Source organism: Cryptomeria japonica, chromosome 9 (assembly GCF_030272615.1).
Source record: "Cryptomeria japonica chromosome 9, Sugi_1.0, whole genome shotgun sequence".
NCBI lineage: Eukaryota > Viridiplantae > Streptophyta > Pinopsida > Cupressales > Cupressaceae > Cryptomeria > Cryptomeria japonica.
Genome location: NC_081413.1, coordinates 547,963,545 through 547,989,222, shown reverse-complemented (window position 1 = coordinate 547,989,222; position 25,678 = coordinate 547,963,545). Strand labels below are relative to the sequence as shown.

Below are 25,678 nucleotides of genomic sequence, written 5' to 3'. Positions count from 1 at the left end.
GTTCAAATGGATGAACACTCATCTAATTCCATTTTTACGCAGTTTTGATTAAACAAGTATGCCCTGATTTTAACATCAACCCAAACTTTAATTCTTCTACACAAATTTTCAAAAGCCTCTTCTCTCTCATTTGACGGACCGTGAAGACCTTATAAATATAAACAAAAACAAATAAGAAGCAAATGGCTTGAAATAAAATTAAAACCCTATGAAACTTGCATCTCATAAAAACCCTCCAAGGCAATTCACTCTGATTAACAATGAAACCCTTTCGGCAAAAGCACAAATTTGCAAGGATGTTTGATAAGAAAAGAACAAACCCTAATCCCCCTTACAGCATCACAGAAAGAACAACACCTATGCTACTTTTCACCATTAAAAGAAAAATCACAAACTCCAATGTATCAAGAATATCAAATACTTTTGAAGAGATTACCTGTAATGAAGAGCCTTCTCGAATCGCTTACGATCAAGGTAGAGAATAAAACGAAAATAAAACTGTAAAAGACGACTATTTATAGGCAGTCGAGGAGACGCGAGCCGACAAACCCCGGAGAGATTCCAAATCCCCCTCTTCTAATTATTTATTTATTTATTTATTCTTATTCTTATTCTTATTTTTATTTTTATTTTTATTTTTATGTGGGAGGCATTTCCTATATGAAATGGACAATGCTTATTCTTATTTTTATTTTTATGAGAGAGGCATTTCTTATATGAAATGGACAGCCTACTTTTATGTTTATTTTTATATTAATAATTAAAATATAAAAATCTTTTATGATAAAAATTAAAAATATATATTAGTATATCTATATTTAAAAAAATATATATATAATATGTCGAGAGATATCTTATAATAGAAGGGAATCTAATAATTGCAACAATATTATTAGTATACAAGAGTTTCAAAAATATGGATAATAATAGAGTTGCTTAAGTATGTACCAGCATTATCTAAGACGACAGCATGAACCTGAAATTTAGAATCATCAGATACTCACAATGTCAAGCCCACTCCTCCACTAACATCTCAACGCTACTTGATTTTATTGATTGTTCCTTTTTAAATATTCGAGCACTCTTCCACTTTCATTTGAATGTAATGGTTTCATATAATTGGAGACAAGTGGCGAGGCTTCTATTTTTGTTGGAGTAATAAAATAACACCTCCACAAAAACCCAAAGATGACATATTTCATGCATTTACCTATCATTTGCATGTCAAATTGTTTCAAAAATGGATTTTTGTTTACGAACATTTTGATGTCATTGCAGATGCCTCTCGGCATAATAACTAGCAATTGCATCTTGGTGTGCAATGAGTATACCGAAGAGGTATAGAAAGTAAATCACGAAAAAAATTGGTCTTTTTAGCATACATTTGTGTAGTGCATGAGGTCAATTAGCAGCCCATTAAGAAAGCAATGTTGTTTATGCAACAATGGTCCCAATGAAGAAAGTGACAACTTTAAATAAAATGTGCATTCATTTATGGGGAACGAAACATAAGTGAAAGAAAACTTTTGAATCAAGAAGTTAATTGGATTCCATTACCAATAGGCTCATGTTACATTTGCAATAGTGAGAGGAGAGTGATGGTTAGATAAGAGAGTGAGACATGTCTAGAGATAGAGGAGAGAGGAAGTGAGAGAGAGAGGGGGGGGAGGGGGGCCAAAAGAGTGAGACATGTCTAGATGGGGGAAGAGAGGAAGATAGAGGTAGAGATGAAGATAGAGATATATATATATACATACATATATACATACATATATACATACATACATACATATATGTATATATATGTGTGTGTGTGTGTGTGTGTGTGTGTGTGTGTGTGTGTGTGTATCTGTGTGTGTGTGTGTGTGCATACATATGTATGAATACATATATATACATACACATTTTATATATATATGTGTGTGTGTGTGTGTGTGTGTGTGTGTGTACATACATATGTATATGTATATGTATATGTATATGTATATGTATATGTATATGTATATGTATATGTATGTATGTATATACATACAAATATATATGTATGTATATACATACATATATATATGTATGTATATACAAAGAGAGAGAGAGAGAGAGAGAGAGAGAGAGAGAGAGAGATGTGTAGACACATAAAATTGTTTAAATTAATATTTAAATAGTTTTCCCTTTATCCCTTGATTAATTTAATTAATCATTATTAACCTATTATTCCCCTAAATTAATTAAATTACATTTAATTGATTTTCCCATCCCACATATATATATATTTTTAATTTATTAATTAATCATACATGTCTCATTTATCCTAAAGTTTGATTTATTTTAATAAATCAAACTCACCTTTAAGGAATATTCCAACTTTATTTCTAATCCTAAATTAGCTAAATTAATTCGTAATTAATTAGGCTAATTTAGTGATTCCTACAAACCCACATCTTAATCCCTCCATTAAACTAATTAATCCAAATCCTAATCCTTGTTAGTATTTATTCTAATTTAAAAATACTACTCACCTACTCATGTCACCTCACCCATCCACATCATCTTTGACCAAGGGGTTCTCACACGTGTGATAATTGCTCCTCCCCATGGAGCCACCCTACACTTTCCTCTTTTGGCCCATATGTCATAAACCCCCTTTTCTAGCCCTTACACCTTTGCCACAAGTGCTTCCACTTGTCAACTTCATGAACTTCCTAGGGTTGTTCACACATGTGTGAGCACACCTTCCCCGTTCCCCTAGGACAAGTGGGCTTCCCAAAGTTTTCTCACACATGTGTGAGCACACTTTTCTCTTTTCCCTATGTTGGGTGCTCTTCCTAAGATGTGTGAGCACACCTTTCTCTCTCCTTCAATCTCAGCTATCAATCAACTTTTGATCTTGACCATTCATTTCCAAGCCCCAAAATCTATAAATTGAGCCTTTCCCTCTTATCGATCCATCCACTTTGCATCATAGCCTTATGTTTCCCTTTTGGTTGCATATCTATTAGATCATTGCATCCATCATGTTGCCCTCTTGAGTGCATAATCCATTATCATAACACCCTCATCATGCCAAAATCATTATACACACAATCTTATGTTATGCAATTGTGAGAGAAATCCACATTCAACTCCATCAATCTCTCCAAACTTTCATTTTTCAATCCTGGAGCGTCAAGATCATGAAGAGGAGGACAAGGAAGAATCAAGTTGCATAGGAGCGTCATAAGGGAAGTGCATTTCATGTATTTTCCTATTTTTCATATATGCTAACATTCTTCTTTGATATTGCTTTAAAATGGTTTTGATTTATGTTGATGACTAATCCTTACTACTAATCATTTTAATGGCATTACATTTGACACGCCCAGTGGGTTTTTATTTTATTTTAGATCATTAATTCATTACAAGAGTTGTTCTTTTTACATCTCCTTGTTTGTCAATTTTTGCAATAGTAATATAATGGATCTAAAACATAAAGGATGCCTGAATGCTTTAGATGTCCACATGCACCCAATCTATTGATTAAGTATATGCTTTAGATGTACACGGTATTGTTATCACAGTGTTGTTTGTTTTCCTAAGCAAATTTCACCCTCTTTGTATGGATCTTGTGTGTGTTGGATGTGCTTTGTCTCCTACGCACAAGGCTCTTACCATTTTTTTGTGTATGTTGGATATTTGCTTTTACACATGCCAATTGCAGTGGCTTGAATGTTTATAAAAGCCTTTTCCTCGAATTCATTCCATTTTCTTGGAAGTTTTTACAATCATTTGAAAGCTCTTAAAATTACTTCAAAGCTGACATTTTACCGCAGAGGCAGGGTAGTTGTCTTCTTGTTGCCGAAGTTTGATCTTGGGTGGGATACTCTATTTTGGGTTAAAATGAGAGATACAGAAGGACAACATAGAGTAGTAATATGTGTGTATATCATCATATGGTTTCATTAATCATCTAATATTAGTTTGGTGGTAGCAGAAAGCTTGAATGATTTAAACAGTCCTTAGGAAGCAGAATATGATGTTGAAATCTTTCTGTGGTGGTCTGTCAAACAATAAATAAATGCAGGTTGTATAATTTGTTTTAGTACTGCCAATCATATCTGCTTTAATGTTTGTAAAGCCTCTACAACAAATCTACTTTGTGCATATTCTGCAATACTTTGTGCATATTATGTAAATCAATGCATTATGTCCACTGGAAGATCATGGTATTTTCTTTACACCCACCAATTGCATTTGCTCGACATTTTCTACAATGCCTTCTCACTGCAAACACATTTTGTGCATACCTACAATCAGTGCATTCCGCAAGATGACATCTCTTTGAGACATTAGCGCACAACGCCCAGGCAGGGAGATTTACCATTATGCTTTGATGGTTGCCCATTCCTTGTCCAAAGCTCCCATTGTGGTGAGGAGAACACTGGCCCAAACCCCTAGAATTCATAGACAATGACATAGGCATTGATGTAGACAACAATTATGTTAAGTTTTCTATAGTTCGGAAGGTGTGATTGTGGAAATTGCTTAAGTGCAGCTCGTGTTGGATGTTCAGCAAGAGGATATTTTCTATTCTGTATTTAGAATGTTTCTTAGAGTTGTGTAAGACAAGTTTCCTTTCTCATGTGTCATGTAAGGAAACTTCCAGTTTGCATGTCATGTAAGGAAAGTTCCTTTCCTGAGTCATGTAAGGAATGTTTCTCTTAGGATGTGTTGTGTGAGGAAAGTTTCACTTATCTTGCATAGTTGATGTTTTCATCAAGAAGGCTATATATGTAAGATCGTTGTAGCAACTAGTATGAGATTCTTTTGAGATTGGAAGATTCATGAAGTGATTTCTCGAAGGAAAGTTTTCTCTTGAAGCTGAATAGAAGATTTAACATTTGCAGGTTTTTCCCCGCATTGGGGTTTCTTGGGTATATCCGTGTTATCTGTGTTTATGTGTTTGGTTTCTTTTGAATTAGTTTTCGTTATTCATTTAGTTAAATAATCTAGAGTATTAATTGTTACAAATCGGATAGTTTATTTTCTGTGATATTTGTTAAGCAATTAATCGGTTGCTGGGTTATAGAAATTAACATAGTATCAGAGCTCTAAACTCTGAATATGAAGCCAAGTTTTGTTTCACAGATTTCTTCAGATTTCAATTTTCAACTTCTTCGAGGGTCTTAGTTTGCAATAGAAACCAGTGTTCGATATGAGGATAGGCTCGAGGGTGCATCTAACTTCTTACAGTGGAAGGTTCGGATTACATCTGTTCTCAAGGGGAATAGGTTGTGGATCTATGCTAGTACAGAAGTGACTTCTCCAGCAAATGATCCTATTGCCCTAGATTCGCATGAAATCAAGGAGGCCAAAGCTCAGAGGATTATCCTTGATGGGGTAAAAGATCATTTTATTCCTCATCTATCTGGGAAAGACACTGCCAAATAAATGTGGGATACACTCACAAAACTCTATCAGAGCGACTATCAGAGTTGTAAGATGATGCTCAAGGACAAGTTACATAACACAAAGATGTCTAAAGGTGAGAGTGTGGCCTCTTACTTGTCCAGATTGACACAGGCCAGGGATGAGTTGGTTGTTGTTGGAGAGATGATTGTTGAAGATGAGTTGGTGTGGATAGCCCTAAATGGATTTTCGAAGTACTAGGAAGTGTTTATCAAATGCATTGTTGGTCATGATTGCCTACCTGACTGGGCGAGGCTTTGGGATGATTTCGTCCAAGAGGAGATTCGTGAAAGCGGTCATCGAGGGGGCCAAACAAAGAAGGTTGACGATGAAGAAAATCTTGCACTTGCAAGCAAGGCCAAGCAGAAATTTAGTAAAGGGCAAACTAAAGGGTCATCTTCCAAGGATGGGAAGAAGAAAGACCTAAGTAGGATAAAGTGTTTTTGCTACCATCAAATGGGTCACTATGCTAGTTAATGCCCGAATAAGAAAAACAAGGGTAAGTCGAAGAAGCAAGTCGCAACTACTGCAGAGGTGGAAGAGTTTTCAACGCGGTTTGAGAATGAGTTTTCACTCATTGCCTATCTCTCAAGTTTAATTACCAACAGTGTTTGGTATATTGATAGTGGGGCTTCTTGCCACATGACGGGAGTCGGAGAATATTTCACCAAGTTGGAGGAGAAGAAGTTGGATTTCTTCATTGAGCTCAAGGACAATGCCAAGTACCATACAACTGGTGTTGGCACGGTCAAGTTTCAGAGGGAGTCTGCAAAACCTCTATTAGTGGAGGACGTGTTGTATGTTCCTGGAATGACAAATAATTTAATCTATGTTTCTACTTTGGAGGACAAGGGTTACATCGTGACCTTTGAAGAAGGCAAAGTTTATATTTGTCCTAAGAACTCCAAGGTAGCAAAAGTGATTGGAGTCAGGCATGGTAGTTTATTTCGGTTACAGTTTGAACTAGCACATGCGTTGGTGAGTAACAGTAAAGGGCTTGGAGAACTGTGGCACAGGAGGATGGCTCATCTTCACCATGGAGCACTTAATGTGCTCAAAGAAATAGTAACAGGGCTTCCTAAAATGAAGGTTGATAAGCATAAGGTGTGCAAAGGTTGTGCTCTTGGGAAATATGCTAAGACCAATTTTCCAAGCAGTGATTCTAGATCTGAATGAATTTTGGATCTCATACACATAGATGTATGTCGACCCATGTCAACAGGATCCCTGAGTGGATATGAATATTATGTTACCTTGATTAATGATTTCTCTAGGAAGACGTGGATATTTTTTATGAAGAATAAAGATGAAGTCTTCAGTAGGTTCAAAGAGTTTAAGGCTCTCATGGAGAACCAAACGGGGAGGAAGATCAAGATACTGAGGTCTGATAATGGAGGTGAGTATACCTCGAATGCCTTCAAAAATTTATGTGCTCACGAAGGTATCAAGAAAGAGTTGACAGTTTCGTACAACCCTCAACATAATGGGTTTGTTGAACAAAAAAACAGGGCTATAATTGGAGCAGCCAAGGCCATGCTTCATGATCAGGACCTACCTTGGTTTTTATGGGCAGGATCTTGCAATACTATTGTGTATTTGCAAAATAGGAGCCCACACAAAGTGTTGGGAAAATTGACTCTAGAAGAGGCGTTCACCGGGAAGAAACTAGATTTGGGGCACATTTGCATCTTTGGATGCCTTGTGTATTCTCATATTCCTATGGAGAAGAGAACCAAGTTGGAACCAACTGCAAAGAAGGGCATCCTTGTTGGATACAGTGAAACTTCTAAGGCCTATAGGGTTTACATTCTTGCCCTTAGGAAAACAATTATTCACAGAGATGTGAAGTTCGAGGAGGGAAGGGCTCTTCAGAAGTCTAGTAGTTTGATAGAGGTTCAGGAGGAGGAGCAAGCACCCAATGTTGAGGTTGCAGAAATTCCTCAAACTTCAATCACACAAGCTAAAGAGAAGAGCATGCAGGTCAAGCAAGTTGATCAACAGGAGGAACAAAGTATCCCTCAACCTCAGACTCCTATCACAGGGAGAAGGAGAATCGGGGCAGTTGAGCAAACAGTGAGAGAAGCCCAAGAGTATGTTGGTAATCCTAAAGATACAGTTAGACAGAGAAAGGCTCCCAAACGTTTTTCTAATTATATGGCACTCATGAGTGAACTGATTGTGGTGGAGCCTTCCAGCTTTCATGAGGCATCTAAGAATCAGGTTTGGAGAGATGTCATGGTGGAAGAGTATTATTTCATTATGAAGAATAGTGTGTGGGAGGTAGTACCACGACCCAAAAACAAGTTTGTGGTAGGGTCGAGATGGTTGTATAAGATCAAGCATGTTGCAGATGGTAGTGTGGAAAATTTCAAAGCAAGATTTGTGGCTAAGGGGTTTTCTCAAAAGGAAGGGATTGACTATGATGAGACCTTTGCTCTGGTAGCCAAGTACTCGTTGATAAGGGATATCATTTCTGTAGCAATGCAGATGGGTTGAAGGATACTCCAGATGGATGTGAAGACAACTTTCCTCAATGGAGTGATTGAGGAAGAGATTTACATAGAACAACCAGAAGGTTTTGAAGTGCATGGGAGGGATTCTCATGTATGCAGGTTGAAGAGAGCATTGTATGGCCTCAAATAGGCTCCTCATATTGGTATTATATGTTGATGACTTGTTTCTTACAGGGTCAGAAGAGCTCATAGCACATTGCAAGCGGGATCTTACAGAAGAGTTCGAGATGAAGGATTTGGGTTTGATAAACTAATTTTTCAGTTTAGAGTTGTGGTAGAAAGAGGAAGAGATCTTCCTTGGACAAGGGAAGTATACAATTGATATCCTGAAGCTATTTAGGATAGAGGACTGTAAGCCAATGTGCACGCCACTTGTAACCAACTGGAAGAAGGTTGATGCTTCTAGATCAGAGGCAGTAGACCCAACTTTGTACAAACAATTGATAGGCTCTCTTATGTATCTGGTCAACACTAGGCCAGACATTTGTTTTGCAGTGAATTCACCTAGTCAGTTTATGGTGGAACCTAAATTTGTGCACTGGATAGCTGTGAAGCATGTTTTGAGGTATCTCCAAGGCACAATTGATTATGGATTGAGGTATATTCAACAGGATGGAGTGAAGCTCAAGGGATTTACTAATGCAGATTGGGCAGGCAGTACCGTTGACAGAAAGAGCACTTCAGGGTGTTGTTTCAGCTTGGGATTGGGAGTAGTCTCCTAGTACAACAAAAAACAAAAGTCAGTTGCATTGAGTTCTGCAGAGTTCTACAAAGGCCGAGTATATGGCAACCAGTATGGATACATGTGAGGCTATCTGGCTTCGGAAACATCTAGCTGGGATTTTTTATCGGAAGCTAGATCCTACGATCATTTACTGTGATAATCAAAGTTGTATCAAACTCTCTGAAAAATCCAGTGTTTCATGACAAGTCAAAGCACATTGAGATCAAGTACCACTTCAACAGGGATTGTGTGGAGAAGGTGATAGTGAAGTTGCAATACGTTCCTATGGACGAACAGGTAGCAGACATTCTAACTAAAGCTTTCGTGAAGAGTAAGTTTCTATTCTTCAGGGATAAGTTGGGTGTTGTGCCGAACACCTTCCTCACTAAGAGGGAGGGTTAAGTTTTCTGTAGTTCAGAAGGTGTGATTGTGGAAATTGCTTAAGTGCAACTCGTGTTGGGTGTTCAGCAAAAGGATATTTTCTATTCTATATTTAGAATGTTTCTTAGAGTTGTGAGGTTATTTCCAAGAATGGTTTTATGTGTGGATAGTCTTAGTTGTGTAAGACAAGTTTCCTTTCTCATGTGTCATGTAAGGAAACTTCCAGCTTGCATGTCATGTAAGGAAATTTCCTTTCCAAAGTCATGCAAGGAATGCTTCTCTTAGGATGTGTTGTGTGAGGAAATTTTCACTTATCTTGCATAGTTGATGTTTTCATCAAGAAGGCTATATATGTAAGATCATTGTAGCAACTAGTATGAGATTATTTTGAGATTGAAAGATTTGTGAAATGATTTCTCGAACGAAAGTTTTCTCTTGAAGCTTAATGGAAGATTTAACATTTGTAGGTTTTTCCCCACATTGGGGTTTCCTAGGTATATCGGTGTTATCTGTGTTTATGTGTTTGGTTTCTTTTGAATTTTCTTCTGCTATTCATTTAGTTAAATAATCTAGAGTATTAATTGTTACAAATTTGATAGTTTATTTTATGTGATATTTGTTGAGCAAATAATCAGTTGTTGGGTTATAGAAATTAACAAACTACATCTGGTAGTTGCTTACGGAGGGTTAAGAGCTGGGCTTTCAGAATTCTGATGTAAAATTGCACTACATCATTTTATGAAACAAAGTAGCCATGTTCATCAAAATCAGTTGAGGAATGCGAGAAGTATATTATGTTTTGTGTGCATGTCCACTAGGCTGTGAAGATACATGTTGCATTTACTTGGACTTTCTAACGTATGTTCAAGAAATCATTTTTTGTTCATATCTTTTAATCATCGCTTTACATGTGATGACATCTCTTTAAGACGGTCTAGCAAAAAAAAATTCAACTTTCCATCCCCTAGTTTCTTTGCTTGAATGGTTCTAAAGCCTTTGCAAAAAAAGAGTTTGAAAAAAAAAAATACATTTTGTTTCATCCATTGGAAGTCATGCACTTTTAAATTTTTTTGTATGTGGCTGCAAACTTTACATTGAATCTTCATTTATTATTATACTTAATTACTATCCTTAAAAAGTAAAACTTTTGACTTTTTCATTATATTTCTTTTTTATTTTTTCAGGGCTTTAGCCCCTGGTCATATGGGAGATCAGGGAGGTCAGGGGCTACTCAAAATAGCAATCTAACACTTTCATTTAACCTCCCAGTCATGTGGGTGAGCAAGGGATAGGCATTTAAGGGCTTTAATTTTGTCCCCTTTCTCTTTGTAAATCCGTAAAAGAGCTATTTCACAAAATCAGATGTAACTTTTCACTCACAACTCGGATTTTTTTATTTTCAAAATGCGTTGGAAATTTGACTCAAAGATCTACGATATTATGTAAACCATTTTTCCAGAAATGGCTTCAAAAATCAGGTGCACACGTTTAAATTCAACCTTTTGTTTTAAACCTCGAATGCTCATATCTTTGTTATATAAAATCAGTTTTGAGCAAACTTTTTTTAAAATTCATTAGAAAATCATAAAGAAGTCATTTTTGCAAGTAATTTTTTGCATTAGACAATTTGTTTCATGTGTTTTACTCACATTTGAAAAATGGGCTTAAAATGAACTCTTCACATTTGGATTTGGAATTAAAACGAACAAGTGTCTTTTAATCCTAGGAATCACTTATGTATGCTCTCCTCTTGTTCCCTAGGGTGAACTTGAGTGCACCAAAAAAAAGTGGTTTTGTTTTCTTTTTTTAGGGGGCCTTCTTGGGGATTTCATCACCCTAAGGGATGACCTAAACTCCCGTGTTCTGGCGGAGTATAAAAAGTGGGGGGTGAATCTAAAGACACCCCTCTTGGAAGTAGAATCTTGTCAATCTTGGCTAAGCCCAAAGAACTTTATACCTTTGAGAAGTGAAGGTGGAGATTGGGTTAGCATCTCCTTCTGGCTATTTGACATTATTCTCTTTCATCTATAGATTTGGGTCTCATGTACCTTGTGTATATAGAGGACACCTCCTAATTGAGCCCATGAAGCCTAGTTGAAACTCTTTTAGCCATCTTTTCTTGTGGTGCCTTGTGCATACAAGGATTGATAATCCCTCTTGAGTAGGCTTGTCAGTGTGTCTTATTTTACTGAATGTTTAAAATCACCTTCCCCACTTGAAACCAAAAGGGGACACAAATCCAAATTGAGCCATAAGATTTTTTTATTTTGCATCATTTCATTGTGTGTTTTCATCTCTTAAGTCAAAAATCATAAAACTCAAAATTCCCAAAAAAATTAAAAAAAACAAAAACTCATAAAAATCAAAACATTTTGAAAAAAAAAAAAAGTTCTTTGTTTATGTCTAGGTGTCCTCCAAGACAAGCTTTGCATATCATCTCAAAGTCAAATCTTCCATCTATCAACCCTCCTAATCATTCCTCTCCATCTTAATCATTTCATTCCTAATCATCACAACTATCATCTCCTAATTAATCCTAACAATTCCTCCAATCATAATCATTCCTAGTCCATACCTAATCCATCCATAATCTTCCATTTAGGAACCTAATCCTTGTCAATTTTGTTCATCCAATTAAGGTCCTAATTCTTATCTCAATCATCTTTCATCCTCCAAATCAAAATCCAACTAGATATAAACCAATCTTTCCTCCACCATCATATTCTTCTAATCTAAACCCCATCTAAAATCATCCCTAACCATCCATGATCCATCTTCCAAAGTTCATCCATACTTGATCCCAATCCTCATCAAAGACCTAATCTAATCCAAATCCAAAATCCAAAACCAAACATCATGGGTTGGTTTGAACAAATGGTTATGGAAGTTCAAGGATCACCCTATCAATCATGGCCACCCCAACCCTCTTACCACATTGATCCCATAACCTCCCATCCACCTACCATATATTCCTCCCTACCACCTCAACATATTATCTCAAATCCTAACCCATCTCACATTCCTTATTCTTTCTCTACTTTGACAAGGGAAATCCTTCTTATCCCCCATCCATATCCCAATCCCCCCCTTTCTATGACACCTCCACTCATCATCCAAGTCCCTTATACTACAATCCCCAAACCATAATCCTAATCCTACATTTAATGCAGATCCCCTTCATAATCCTACTCCTCCACCTAATCCCTCAATCCATAATCCCAATCTTCCATCTAATGTTAAAGCTCCATGTAACCCTAATCCTCCAAAATCCATAATATCCCCATTCCTCAAGACTTTTTTTTTCCAAAAAATAAGCCAATACTTACAAGCAAAGGAGAAAAAATCCCCACCTCGCAACAACGTTTTCCAATCTCCTCTAGTCATACACCACCTTTATCCCCTCCAAACCAAGAAGAACCGCAATCCCTTAAGCTTCATGAATCTGTCATCCCTTCACCCACCCAAGTTGAAGAAACCATATCCTCCTTCGTCACACCATCCCCACAACCCCAACCAAGGCAAGCACTTGTTCTAGAGCATGCTAGCATAAATTACTCTTCATCTCAAGATCAAAACATCCCTCCATCTCATAATATCATTTCATATCAAAATTCAAGTCTACCCTCCACTCCATCATACAATGATTCCTCTCCATATCAAGATCAAATCACTCCATCACATAATCCCATCACATTTCAAGAGGAAAATATCCCCTCCATCCCATTGCATGATCCCCTTCCATATCAAGATCCACTTATCCCTTCCACTCCACCACGTGTTCCCATCCCAATTCAAGATAAAAGTATTCACAAAGCCCTCATTTTTAAATTTAAATTTTCTAGTGGGCTGCATGATTTTTCACAATTATTCTTTATCTTTTCAATCAATCTGCTTAGTTAATTGAATAATCATTTTTCTAAAATTTTGCATTATTCAATCATTTTGCAAGTTTCAAAATTCAAATCTCAAATTTCAAATTTCATATTTTCAATTTCCCTCCCTTAGTGCATGAGTTTTACTACTATTAGTCCAACCTATAATATCCCCATGAGAAGAAGTTATAGAATTAAGGCTTCCCAAGGTTTAATTACTGAGGGCAAGGAGCCTAATTTGGATAACTTATTCCATGAGGATATTGGTGGTTCCTCCAATCCTACAAATGACCCTATTTATTCTCATTCTTTACATAATTCTCATGATGTGGATGAATCACTAACTAGGATTTTCGTTGACCAATTGGCGAAAGATTAAGAATCAATTTGAAAATCTTCAATAATGGATGAGTCAACAATACCTGGAAGTGAAGCTCTACCATTGATTAAAGGATTAAAAAGAATGGTTCAAAGTGATAAACTTGGTATTGATTGTTGTGTGGTATTTTTCATATTGTGGATACTAATATTATGCCTATGAAGAGTTGTATTGAAGTCCTTGGTTATACACAACCTTCTAGACAACTTAATCATTCCATCCCTCTGACTACCCCTATGGCTAGTGTTCCCACCTGTGTGATGAAAAATGTGAATGCAAATACAAAGGATTAAAAGACAAGCTAACTAACCAAGCATACACAAGACATCATACACCTCAAGATTAGAATGATAATATCAAAACGAACTAAAATAACAATGCAATGCAAACCAAAACGCCCGCTTCAATTTTATTATTCCTCGCTTTTATGTGTGCTCGATGGCATCTTCATATGCTCAATATTGCTCCATGGTTATTGATGCAGATGATGATGGATGTGGGTGAAATATGAGATATTAGTTATGAGTGATAATTCCAGCCGAGTGATGATATTATCTCCATCTCTATCTCTCTCCCCTAACTATAATTCCTTGCCTCTCCTTGTATTTGTCTCTTCCCCCTCTATCCTTCCCCCTCTATCTATCCTTCTATCTCTCTCTCCCTCTCTCCCTCTCTCCCTCTCTCTCTTTCTCCTTTATATCTCTATAACTTTCTTATATCCACTCTTCATTTCTCTCCCTACCCCTTCTATCTATTTATATATACATGTCTTTCTCCCTATCTATATCTATCTTCATATCTCACTCATACACACATTCCCTATTTCTCCCTCCCTATCTCTATCTCTATATATCTCTCACCCACACAAACACACAATCCCTATTTCTTCCTCCCTATCTCTATCTCTCTATTTATCTATATCTCTCTCTTATACACCCCTCTCCCTTTATATCTCATACTCTCTATATCCCTCTCTACCTCTCTCTAGACATGCAACTTCCTATATCTTTATCTCCCCCTCTCATTGTCTCCCTCTTTCTATCTCCATTTCTCCCTCTCCCTTCTTCTTTCTCCTCCCATATATCCCTCTCTCTCACCCACTCTATATTTCATAAGTTATATCTACTCTATCTATTCTTCTTATCCCTATCTCTCCTTATTTCATCCCCTATGTCTCCCTCTCTCCCTCACTCCTCATCACTCCCTATTTTTATACGTCTACTTCTACTCTCTCTAACTCACACACACACACTCCTTGTTTCTCCCTTCCTATCTGTCTCTATCTCTATCTACCCATCTCCATCTCTCTCCCTCTCTATAAACTTTTCTCCATATTACTTGTCTTTATCACCTTTTTCTCTCACACTCTTTCCCCCTCTATCTCTATCTTCATATATCTCTCTCCCCCACTCTATCTATATATAATTATCTCTCTCTCTCTCTCTCTCTGATGGGTTGGTTCTTGGGATAGACTAGCCTAGTCTATGCTCTTGGATCCTTTCCTTGGATCACCCGGTGTTCTCTACACACCCTAGGGTCTCTAGGACTTCCCTTGCTTGAGGAATCCCCTGACCTTGCCCAATTCCACCCACCAATGAGTTGCAATGCTCCTCCTAAGGTCTCACCTACTCATGAGACTCAAACCCCTTACTATGGCTAATAAGGGCTATGCTTGTTCTACACCTTCCAAGGTCTTAGAAAGGTCATACTAGGTCTAATTCATGGTCTTTCCACCCATTCATGTGCCCCCAAGAGGTTTCAGGCCTTCAACCCCTTACCAATTTCACTATTTTGTGTTTTGGCTACAAAATAGGGCTACAAGGATTAGGACCAATTAGGCCTCCTAACCGGTCTTCTAGGGCTCCCTCTCACAAACAATGCACAAACAACCCAAACTCCCAAAATGGACTACCATTCATTTGGAAAGGGCTCAAGGATTTCTTTGGTTTTGGGCCTCCAAGTGGTCGTACAGTGCCTAGAGCGAATTTTGGGGTTTTTAAGGGTTTTGTGAGGGTTTTTCTGGTTTGCCTGGGTCACAGTGAAGGTTTTGTGTTTTAGCCACCTTTTTTGGATTGGTGGTGACTTCCCCTTCACACCATTGGTGCTTCACACACTCCTCTACACCTCCTCCAAAGGGTGCACTCTCCTCTGAACAACCTTACTCTTCAAGACCTCTGCAACAACAACCATTCCTAACCGGGCACTGTCCAGTCTCGCCTAGGAATGGGTCTTCAAATGGCTTCCTTGCATTTTCAAGGGCCCTTCTTGCATGTAACTATGATACAAGGTCTCTACTCTTATTCCCCATGGTTTCATGGTGATTCCACAATGGGGAATGGAGTTATGACTTCATTTGCACAAACCAATCCAAACTGGACAGCGACAATGCAATTTACAAAATATTTACAAACACACACAACTGGTAAATAAAAACCTAATCTAATTGCTCAAAATGAAGGTATTTACACCTTGAAAGATATTCCACATAGCTTTGCTTGCAAATCAATCCATTAGTTTGCTCAGTAACTTCATTCAAACTGACTGGTAACCCAAAAACAGTCACAGTCAAGCTTTTCTTCCTTGGGCCGTACAATGTCTGACATTCAACCCTTTAACTTAGGGTTTGTAACATCTTATACTACCCATACCTCAGTCGGTGTGCCAAATTTAGGGTTTTCCACGCCAACCTAAGGATTTTGGCCTCCTGGTGGAAAAGTTGCTTGATAACTTTTAAAAGCTGTTATGCAACTTTTGCAACTTTTGAGCAACTTTCCCAATGTTGCTTTTCATGACTCCTAGACCCACATTGGGCCAACCTAAGGACCCCACCATGATATGCAGGACCCCTAAACATCACAAAGACACACATACCCTCCATTTTCAAGAAAAACTCAATCTTGACTTATGACCCCTAAGATCTCCACTAGGACCTATGAGCCCATGGCTCATTATTTTATGTACAATGGCTTCATAAGAAGCATAACACAAATAAAACAAGAAGGAGGGAGAGCTTGGAAGGTCTCTCTCTCTCTCTCTCTCTCTCTCTCTCTCTCTCTCTCTCTCTCTCTCTCTCTCTCTCTCTCTCTCCTTTCCTAATTTCATCCCCATCCCTTATCTATCACTTTATCTAGATACGTCTCTCTCCCTTTCACCTTCGGTATATCTCTACCTCTCTTTTTCTCTTCCAATATATGTCTATCCCTCCCTCTATATCCCTCTATTTTATCAACCTCTCTCCATTTCTATTTGTCTATATCTATTTCTCTCTATTTGTGTATCTCTTTACCTCTCTCCCTCTCCCCCTCTCTCTATCTCACCATCTCTCTCTCTCTCTCTCTCTCTCTCTCTCTCTCTCTCTCTCTCTCTCTCTCTCTCTCTCTCTCTCTCTCTCTCTCTCTCACTCACAATTTTCCCCTCTTCCTCTCTCACTCTATCTTCCTCTCTCCTCCTCTATCTCTAGACATGTCTCCCTCTATCCATCCATCTCTTCACCCCCTCTCTCTCCCTCTTTCCCTCTTCTTAGACATATATATAGCTTTCCCTCCCTATATCTATCTCTCTATATTTTTCTTTTGTATATCTGTGTATCTCTATCTAGTTATCTTTGTATCTCTCTACCACTATATCTCTCCCTCTCTATGTATATCACTCCTCCCTCCTCTCTCTCTATATTTAGATCCATCTTTTTATCAATATCTCTACCCCCCTCTCTCTCTCACCATACTACAAACATAACATGTGCATGTTAGTAATTAAACTTTATTATCTTCTCGATTCAAAGGTTTTTTTAGTTTTAAATAGATCCTCATAATTGAATGCATAATTAACTTGAAACTATCACTTATCCATTGAGACCTTTGTTGCACAAACAACATAATTTTCTAAATGGCCTACCAATTGAACTCATGTACTACACAAATTTATGCTAAAAATAGACCAAACTTTTCCCTAATTGATGATCACATCTCTTCGACATACCCATTACACACCAAGGAGAGCTCATCTAGAATTGAATCTTTAAAAGAGGAGGGAGAACCTCCAACTCAGGTTGTTTGAGGGTCTACAAGACATAGACAACCATCTAAGAGGTATTCACCTAATGATTTAAGATGTATTTTTGCTTTGAATACTAACATAGAGGAACTTAGATTTATAAAAGAGGCATTAGGTATAAATGATGCAAAGACCATGAGAATTGCTATGAATGAAGAAATGGTAGCTTTGAAAAAGAATGATACATAGGATCTTGTACCATTTCCCAAAGGATGAAAACTTGTTCTAGGTATTTATTATTCACTGCCCTGTAGAAGGGCCTTTTACAAATCATGAAGGTTTGTTTTGACATTGTCCCTCAACCTTGTATGTCTGCTCTTTGTTTTAAGGATTGCTATCTTGATGGCTTTCAAGCTTTTGATTACTCAGATTTGCATGTGATACATACTAGTACTACTCATTATATCCTTTAGACTGTTCTGGATTTGTCATTACTCTATGATGACTGTAATAAAGTCTTTATCTATTCAATGGTTGTACTATCATTACTACCCTGACAATTGATACCAAAGCATATTGCTTTTGTATTCTTGGATTCTAGGTCTTCTTTAATGGTTGTATTTATGATTATAACAGTGAATGTTGTTATTCTCAGTATTATGTATACCTTGGACTATGAATTTTTTGTATGCACTGTCTCCTCAAGGTATTTGCATTGAACTATTTCCACCGCTTATGAAGCCTTTGACACTAATTTATCTATGATTTGTGACTATGACTGAGTATACATTATCTTAATGACTTCACATCTTTCTTGCCACTATTTTGAAGCTTTTAATGGACTGTGGAATATCACTATCTTTCTTTAAGTATAGGGACTGCTCTGTGAACCTTTTCCTCATATAGCTTCAAATGATATCTCCACAAGACCTGCACTGTGGTGTTGAGGCAGTGACAAGTATTCACTATTATTAGTGTAACTATATTTTGACATTGGACTACTATAATGGTTTTAGGACAGGCATTGTCCTTTTTAGATTATTGTCTCTCATGGTGATTATCTTTTATCACACAATCATCCTTTGTTGTTCTTACATGTTTCATCCAATACTTTATCTCCTATAGCACTGCTAGCTTTTCGGCGTGGCTTTTCTCAAGATCTGACCCATGTTCTTTAATCATTTTAAGCTCCAAGCATGGGTTTTGTAACCGCATCATGTATGATCCCTTGGATGAGACATTTCTCTACTATGTATATGCTTGTTATTGATTTTATTCTAAATTTTTAGCATTGGATGACTTTTGAAGAACTGTCTTTTAGCTCAGACTCCAAATAATGGACTGAGATTTCATTCATTTGTGCTTTGTACTTAGACTGCATATGGATTTTGAGAATACCTTTGTTCTCTTTTGTTACTACTACTGTCATTTATTTTGGGTTAGCTATATATGATACCATGTGCTTTTGACCATCCTTTTCATATGTTAGGGTTTGCTTTTAGGCTTCACTGTTTCGTACTGTCCCTTTTTTGAGCTTATTGCTCTTTGTAATACTAATGGCCATGACTATACTTTACCTACTTTGGATAAATTCTTTGAGCCTTGCTTTAATTTGTAAAGCTTTTGTCATTACTGCTCTGCCCTGTACTCTTTGTGACATGGCTAAGCTCACTGTTGTGAGCCTTCAATATCTAGTCTAATCTCTACTTTGAATGCATTACACATCACCGTCTCTGTATTATGCATTATCACCTTTGATTATCTTTTGTCACTCTATTTACTTTTCTTACCTATGCATGCTTTCACCTCATTACTGTTACAAGCTAGGGTTGTCATTGCACCAAAAGATCTACCTGACAATGCCCGATACAACCACTAGACATACAGAATCCACAGGAGGTTGTTAAACCATGTTGCGAATCCTCATGAGGGACACGGGCCCACTGCCAACAATCCCCCTCTCAACGTCACTCACCGTAGCCTGTATGATTCGAACCTATGACCAAGATCTGAAACCACTAGTTACAAGCTAGGGTTGTCATTGCACCAAAAGATCAACCTATCAATGCTCGATACAACCACTAGACTTGTAGAATCCACAAGAGGCTATTAAACCATGCCATGAATCCCCGCGAGGGACGTTGGTCCACTGCCAAAAAATACTTATGACAATGAATACACCTTTTAGTGGTGAATGTTATATCTTTTGGGACTGTTATAGAGATAATCTTATTGATATTCTGGGACTACATTATGACAGTGAAATGTCATTTCAATATGAACTGCTTCCTTTTGTAGTAGCCTTGTCAAAAACTCTTGACTTGGTGCTTTGATTGTAGTTATGAGAAATTGGTTCACAACCTCCACATCCATGTTTGTCATGAGATCTTGTGATTGCTGCACTATATGGACTGTCCATTATATCTCTATAGAAAATCACTCTTAAACTTTACCATTTGAGATTATGGACTACTCCTTTCATTGTCGAATAGTCATATTGATGTTCTTAAAGAAAAACTTGTATTGTCCCCTTTGATCTAGACTTTGTCTTTCATAGTGAACTATGACACTTTTCTTATTCCATCATTACTGATATTTTATTCATTGCACTCATCCACTATAATTGTATCTTGAATACTACATAAATTGTCTAATACCAAAGCTTTAATGTGACTTTTTGATGAGTTTAGACTTGTGACTATGGAAAATGTATTTTGGATGGAGACCCCCCTTGATCTGGCCTAAGGTTGTATGTTTGTATGATATAATCTTCATTGTGTGCTCTCTCATGGCTTAAAATTTTCCATGTTCTATACACTATATCTTGAAATCTCCATTGTGTATGGATTGACTGTGTCACAGTCATGTCACTGTCACATTATTCTTTGTCATAATAGCTTGCTATTACATCTTTCAAGCTGTACTTTGAGACTGTGAGTGCCACTGCTTATTTAAAAGCCTTTGATTGCTCTCATATGGCTTTTGTGCATTGTTTTTTTTTTATTTAATCATGGTTGCTTTATCACTATGTGGCTATAAATCTTCATTTAGGACTACTCTTTATACTATGATGGATGGAGTCTCTTACATTATCAGAATTTGTGACTTTACAACTTGAACAATGATTTTGATATGTTTACTCACTGGGCTACTCATTACTACTAATGCTCTGCTTTTTGGCTATGAATCTCATGATTCCATTGTCATGGTCTAGCTCACTATCATTTGTCATTGTCATAGGCTTATGAGGGATCCTTGAATTTATAGAGACTATCACAATGTGCCTCTATGAAATCTGTTATTTTCCAAGCAATGGAAGGTGTTTTAAAATTGATTGCATATTGCTTAAAGAATGTAACTACTATGAGTGCTCTTAATTGTAATGTTGACCACTACAACTCATAACTTTTAATTTTATGCTATGTGAGAATATATGCCATTGCATTTGACAAGTCTGAAACTATTCATTAAATTGTTGTAGCATGTTGCTATGAGACCTTGTAAAGATGCAATATGAATATGTTCATTCCTTTGATCATCTTTGTAATTGTAAACTTGATGCTCTCCCCCTTCTTCATGATTGCCCCTGTGTCAATACCCTTTAGACTGTATTATGTTGCTATGACTGTATTGTATGTTTTGTGAAGGCCATGAACTCTTAGTTGTTCACTATTCAAATAAACCTTTTCGTATTGTTGTGGATGAACATAAACCTATCTATTTAGATATCAAGATTTGAGTACTGTGATGAATGATCTGTATCCTTTCTTTTGGCACATTAATGCACCTGATATGTACCCTTAGACTGTGATAGTCAAAATGACTGCAATTTTCTTTTTTGTATTGGCTTCTCTTGATCTTTTAAGACTTTCTCTTAGTCACAAGGTTGTTTTCTTTGTTTCCAATGCATTGAGTTGGTGCTATATGTAATTATGACTATGAGGTGCTTATGTGCATGTCTCTAGCTTTAAAACTCTTAGGATATTATAGTTGTCTTTATATCTTATTTCAAGACCCTATTGGGGTTGTCTGGCCTTTTAACATATCTGTATGGTTCCACTGGACACTGACATGTCATTTATAACAGTGATCTAGAAAGTGCACTGTTGTGAATGATAAGCCCCTGTTCACTGAAGCCATATTATCATGTTAGCATGTTGGGCTCAACCCTTGTGGGAGCCTCATTTTACACCACATGCTTAAATGTTGAACATGATGAACCAGTAATGCATTGTGTACCTGTACTTGCATAGTGGACAAACAAGTTAGTAAAATAAATACATCTTTTATCTCATGATAAGATGCCTTGATGATTGATACTTTTCAACTTCTCTTGCATGTTACTGATATCTGTTTGATCGTTGTGGCATATGTGATGCACTATATTTTATTTAGTAGAACATATAAGGTCTCATAACGGGATCTCTAACACTTCTCTCTCATCATTTGCAAGTTTGTTTGAAGATCGGGAGCAAGAGAAGATGACTTTGAAGACCACCTGAAGACTAATCATCAAGCAATGATGGCTATGTTTTCCTTATCTATTCTCTTCTTCTTTACTTAGCTATATAGTACTTTTCATATGTTATATGTTGGTTCAGCTACTCCCACAACTTGTGTGGGACTTCTGAACACTTTCCTTCTTCAAAGAATGAAATGGAACTACTTTTTGCAATCTTTAATGTACTTTCGTAATGAAGTGGAAAAGAACAACAATATTATGCATTTTTTGAAAATTTTATTTTATTATTTTGCATAATAAATCTAAATCTTATTGAAATCTTTCATTTCAAATAACATTGAATAAATATACCTTTCACCATTAACAACAATAACTGCTCCAAGTCTGCCAATTTGAGCTATGTGCAAAAATTAGTAATATTTATATGACACAACGAAAGAAATTGATGGTAAAAGTTAACAATAATTTAGTTTGTAAAATGAAGAAATATTTGTATGCTCTCAAATAGAGTTCTAGGATGTGGTACCAAAAAATTGATAGATATATGTTGAGTTTGGGATTTGAGCATTCTAAATTAGATCAACATGTTTATTATAAATCTGACGACAATTATTCATGTACATTGCATTATATGTTGATCATATGTTATTCATTGGTAAAGGGAAATGAATGATTTCAAAATTAAAGACTCAAGTTGTAGCTAAATTTAAAATGAAAGATATTGGTGTAGCTAAACACATTCTTGGGATGGAAATTAGAAGAGATGGAGTGAACAAAAAGCTATGGTTAGGATAAAGCATGTGAATTCAGTTTTACAAAGGTTTAACATGTAGGATTGTAGACCATTATGTGTTCCTTTTAAAGTATGAACAAATTTATTTTCTTCAGATTGTCCTAGACTCCATCAAAGATCAAAGATAGGAGTAGAGTGCCTTACTAGAGTATATTTTTAAGCTTAATGTATGTTATGGCTTGCACTATACCAAACATTGCGCAAGTAGTGGGAGTTATTTCTAGATATATGTGTAATCTTGATAGATTTTATTGGGATGCAGTTAACTTTGACTATTTGAAGGGTACCTCAAGTTATTTTGTGTGTTATCATGGTAATTTGATAGGAGACAAGATTTCCTTGATATTCAAGATTGTGTGGATTCAAATTGGGTAAGTGATGTTGATAATAAAAAAATCCACCAATTTTTATGTGTTTACTTTATTTGATGGTGAAATTAGTTGGATAAGTAAGCAACAGGTTGTGGTTGCTTTGTCCACTACTAAAGCTAATTATATTGCAACTACTCATGCTTGTAAAGAATCCATCTAGCTTAAGAGACAATTTTTAGATTTTGGAATAAAACAAGGTGTAGTGATAGTTTATTGTGATACTTAGAGTGTGATCTGCCTAGCTAAGATGTATGTTTCAGGTTGTTTAGCTAAGGTAGTGAGCTCAAAGAAGTTTAGATGGTGTTTAAAGTTTATGGGTGGCATGGCCCATAGCAATTAAATTATGGTGTAGATAATCCCTTTACTCCTTCAAGGTTTTCGACAAGTGGGAGAATGTTAGGATAATGGTGTCTCAACCTTGAAATTACATAAGATTACTATTTGTAGTAAGTTTTATTTATAGAAAGATTTAATTTGAGCAAAACTTGGTCTAAAATTTTCCCCAAAGCTATGGATTGGCTAAATAAGCATGCCAATAATTTTTTCGTTGCACGATAATGTCTAGATTTCAAGATAGTAAAGTTTCTATTTTTAAATTTGTGAGTGAAAGCTTCAAAGTTAATTTTGAATGTCTTAGAGGCTTCAGATGGGCCCAAAAGTGGTCGTAACTAGTGTAGCTAGTTGTAACTTGATAGATCACTCAAGAGCTTAATAACACTTCAAACAAATTGTCAATTGGACACCCAAATCAAAAGTTATGGCCTCAAGAAGTCGGGTCTCCCGAAATGGAAAATATAAAAACATGTTGGACACATAAATCAATTGTAAAAGGGAGTTACATGTGTTGGTGTCTATTTTGACACATCATATGGCATCTTGGATTCAAGATAAGTTGGGAACCACTTTTTGGGTGGTTTTAGCTCATGGTTTTGTAATACCATTTGACAGTTTCATGTATTGTATCTCCTCTATATTAGATGTGTGAGATGAAAGTTGTGTGTGAGAGGCTTATAGCTATTGAGTTTCCTTTGGATCTCTTGTTGGCGATACTCTTGTGAGAAGCTTGCTATGCAAATATATTATATTTTGTTGTTGATTTCTTAATAATATATTGGGTGACTTTTGAAGTGTGGGGTTTTTCTCATGTAAGGGTTTTTTCTATGTAAATAATTGTGTTATGGCATGGATGTTATTTATATTATTTATATTTATCTTTTGTAACTATTGTCCCTTATTAAAAAACTATTGTAAATATTTGAAATTTGTTTATTTTACCCTCCTCTCAAGATTAGTGTAGGAAGTTGTTTTGTGACCTTATTTTCCTTACAATTCTTTGTTGAATATACTAATGGTTTCATGTGTACTTGTAAGTATACATGCAAGGCGAAGAACCCCAAAAGGAAATGAAGTACAAATAAAAAGGTTATCAACTTTCTTTAAAGGCACTCCCCACCTAGACTAACATTAGAGGTACAAACCTTGTATATTTAAATATGCAAGAATTTCTATAGAGGATAAATGTTAAAGGGAGATAGGACATTTATGGTATAATTCTTAATGAAGTTGAGGTTGGTGCACATTGTAGCTCTTCTTCTGTCCTAAAGTCTTTACAACTAGTATTGGCTTGTGCTAAAGCATGTGATCAAAAGAAAAGGCATTTGGCCCTAAGAGTCAAACTATCTTAGATATTTTAATGTAGAGGTTGTTGAGAGAGTATTTGGGCTTCCACTTATGCTCACTATGATAAAATAAACATGAAGGAACCAATGAGGTACTATGAGAGTCATACTACAAAATAATTAACTTTGTAAATGGTAACTTATTATTGATTAGGAGGAAATATATAGTCAAAATGACCAAGGCAATTTAGAAGTGTGAGTTATAAGATCCCAAAGATACCATCACGCTCCTTAGCAATTTTTTTAGGTTGCCTAGTTCTATAGAATTCTATCCTGAGATGTACCTTTGCATTTTGTACTTTTTTAGTGAGAAAATGATAATCTGGATAACTCTTATTAGTGATATGCTACATGAGCAAATTTTAGAAGGAATCTAGTAGAATCCACATGAAAACCTATTTTGTATATCTATCAACATTTCATGCCAAATTTTTGAGATTGAATCAAGTGGATGCACTATAATAGAGAGAAACTAAAGTATATGATCATTATTTAACTGAGTATAATCTTAGTATATATATAAAAGTCTAAATATCTATATAAATCTGAGTAAAAGTGAAAATGTTTATGAATATATATGAACATATATACATATAGCTATATTTAAATATGAGTATATAGATATATGTCTATATATATTCAGTATATGTAGATCTATATTGCGGCCGAAAAAGGGCTCTGGAGCCTGAAATTAACGGATTCTAGTTATTCATAGAGAAGTAGATGTAGCATAACAAAAACATATTTATAAAGCCCCATAACATAGATAACGTGACTAAGTATAAACATCTAGGTCTATAAAGTCTGCAACGTTTGAAAACGAGGCAAGCTTAAAAAGGAGTTCATCGAAGACAAAAAGTATATCCCCAAAAAAGATCAGCTTAAACAATAAGAACCCGACATGCAAAAACTTGGAGGCTTGCCATCCAGAAGGGGCCTCATCCTTTCTTGCCTTGCTTGTGAGGAAGCCTGGAGCTAGAATTCTCTAGCTTCACTGCTTGAGGGTCTTCAGGGGAGGGAGGGATTGGCATGTTATCTGGGATAACCGTGATATTCTCTGCCTCCAGAT

General features: G+C 36.3%; 1 protein-coding gene across 2 annotated transcripts in view; it reads right to left on the bottom strand.

Moving 5' to 3' along the window:
- LOC131060986 (polyubiquitin) overlaps window positions 1-25,678 on the bottom strand; it is a 97,658-nt gene that overhangs the window by 2,696 nt on the left and 69,284 nt on the right. Inside the window, exon 1 of one of the 2 annotated variants that reach the window (XM_059211083.1) lies at window positions 437-586. The exons of the other annotated variant lie outside the window; for it this stretch is intronic. The gene's annotated coding sequence lies outside the window, so the exon portion shown is untranslated. Of the gene's footprint in view, window positions 1-436; window positions 587-25,678 lie in introns of those variants that run through there. 2 annotated transcript variants of the gene reach the window in all.